The sequence below is a fragment of the Penaeus japonicus genome, unplaced genomic scaffold, assembly GCF_977035675.1.
Source record: "Penaeus japonicus unplaced genomic scaffold, GWHDUDI00000001_assembly GWHDUDI00000032, whole genome shotgun sequence".
Classification (NCBI taxonomy): domain Eukaryota; kingdom Metazoa; phylum Arthropoda; class Malacostraca; order Decapoda; family Penaeidae; genus Penaeus; species Penaeus japonicus.
In genome coordinates, this window is record NW_028234434.1 from 25,890,650 (window position 1) to 25,893,149 (window position 2,500).

General features: G+C 32.2%; 1 protein-coding gene across 2 annotated transcripts in view; it reads right to left on the minus strand.

Moving 5' to 3' along the window:
• LOC122256546 (transcription cofactor vestigial-like protein 3) overlaps positions 1–2,500 on the minus strand; it is an 80,634-nt gene that overhangs the window by 76,344 nt on the left and 1,790 nt on the right. The window lies entirely within an intron of this gene.

Here is a 2,500-nt window from a genome sequence, read left to right on the forward strand (position 1 = left end):
AGCAATAATGAAAATAATAATGACAATGATAATGATGATAATCGTTATAATGATTATGATGATGATGATAATAGTAATATTAGCAATAACAATTGTAATCATTGAATGATAAAAGAAATAAGAGTAATCATGACAATAATAATGATAATGATGATAATCATGAAAATAACAATGGTAATAACGATAACAATTACATTTATTATCATTATTATCATCATAACCATCATCATCATATTTTCATTGTTACTAATATTATTACTATTATTATTATTATTTTTATTATTGTTACCATTATCATTATTGTTATCATCATCATTCAAATTAACATTATGATTATCATCCTATCATTATCCTCATTATTAGTACTATTATTATCATCATTATTATTACTATTGCTATTAATGTTAGTATCATCATCATTATCATCAATATTAGCACATTTATCATCATCATTATGTTTTATCATCATTAGTGTATTGTTATTATCATTATCAACACTACAATTCTAACGTTATCATCATCTTTACACTAATAATATTAGTAATAACTGTCTCAAGAATAAAAAAATTATAAGAATCAGAACAAAAATAATGAACAACAAAGATGAAAAATAACAACAGCAGATATATATATATATAAGTAATAATGATATTAATAATGATATCAATGATAACGACACACATAGTGATGAATTCAAATGAAGATACCCATAGTAAGACAAAAATAAAACCCTTAGATAAAATAGATAACCATAATCTAACTAGACATATCTAGAATAAACATATCCCAGCCTTAGATAAAATAGATAACCATAATCTACCTAGACATAAACATTTCCCATGAACGAATATGGCAAACCAGACTTTCCTTAGCTTATTGCATTTCCAACATGCAACAGAACATATCCGCGGGAGAGAACTCATTTCTTCTCTTATGTTGGTAGGCTTTCAACACATGCTGAAGGCGAGAATGTGTTTTTGAGATGTTTATATCCAATTGTGTTGCTTGACCTCATTTTTCGGAAAGCGGAGGTGAGAGAGAGAGAGAGAGAGAGAGAGAGAGAGAGAGAGAGAGAGAGAGAGACAAAGTCTGTGGGACGATTTGGATATATATATCTTTTTTTCAGGTATTGGTGTTTAAAGTTAGTGAAGAAATAGATGTAATATGGGTTATATGTGTGTGCATATGTATATATATATATATATATATATATATATATATATATATATATATATATATATATATATATATATATATGTGTGTGTGTGTGTGTGTGTGTGTGTGTGTGTGTGTGTGTGTGTGTGTGTGTGTGTGTGTGTGTGTTTCTTCAGTCTCTCTCCTTCTCGTAGGTAACTCATTGTGGTAAAATTATGAATATAAAATAATTCATATCAATATGTCAATAAACAAAAGCTTATTTCGTATGTTTCTCCTACATGAAAATTATTTCTGTGTATATATTTTTTTTTCAGTATACCGATAATTCAAGAAGAAAACCCAACCCCCCCAAATAATTATACCACGCAAATAAGTAAAACAAAATATATATTCCTCTCTTTCAGATAACCCATATGGAAACAACCATAACACAAGACAACAAAACAACAAAACAAAAACATAAACAATTATCTTCCTCTCTCTTCAAATTCTCACACGCCGGTTTGTGTCGGTCGAGAAAAAAGGTGGTTAATACAATTCTCACCGAATATTTCTATCATACAGTCTAGCCACAAGTATGTAAGAATGTCTTTACACGTCGGAAAGTGTGACCGTAGATGCTTCGCCTCGTCCATCAACTCCAGCCAGAGAGATCAGATTATCGTAACATTTAAAAGTATTTTGCGTGTTTTGATATGCGTTTGTTAAATCTTAGCCTTGTTGGTGAGAGTAAATGGTGCATGTGGATATGATGGTGATTAGATTAAACCCAAGAATAATTAACCGTTTGAATTATCAATTATGCATGCAGCGTCTTATCTTTTTTTTTTCTTTTTTTTGTTACTCTGTATTTAGCCAAAGATCACGCGATCACACGTGTTCTGATAGGAAACCTGTTAGATCTAACCCGAATTAGTGATATTCATAGATGATATGAGTCTATCGCACGCTTTTAAACACAATGCAGACAAAATAATCAAAAAGAATAATGAAGTCATTAAATGATTAAATATGCATGTAACATCTTCCCTTGTCTCAGTATCAGGCCAGAGACCCTCGGGCAACCTACATCAGGTAGCGCACCGTGCAAGATCCGCCTAATTTCTGTGTCACATGCAAATGAGATGAGCAATTAACGTCTAATTACTGGCCTATGGGGGTGAAACTATCCATCTCAAGCCATTAGAACTACGTACATGAGTCTGGCGTCGCTCGTATTAGTTAGAGCTGACAGTTTAATAAGCGTTCATTAGGTATAGCACGCGCACGTTAACCAATTGAGGATCTCGGCTGCCCGGGGTCGGCCCTTTGCACAGGACCCGCTCGCCGACGGGGCCCCTAA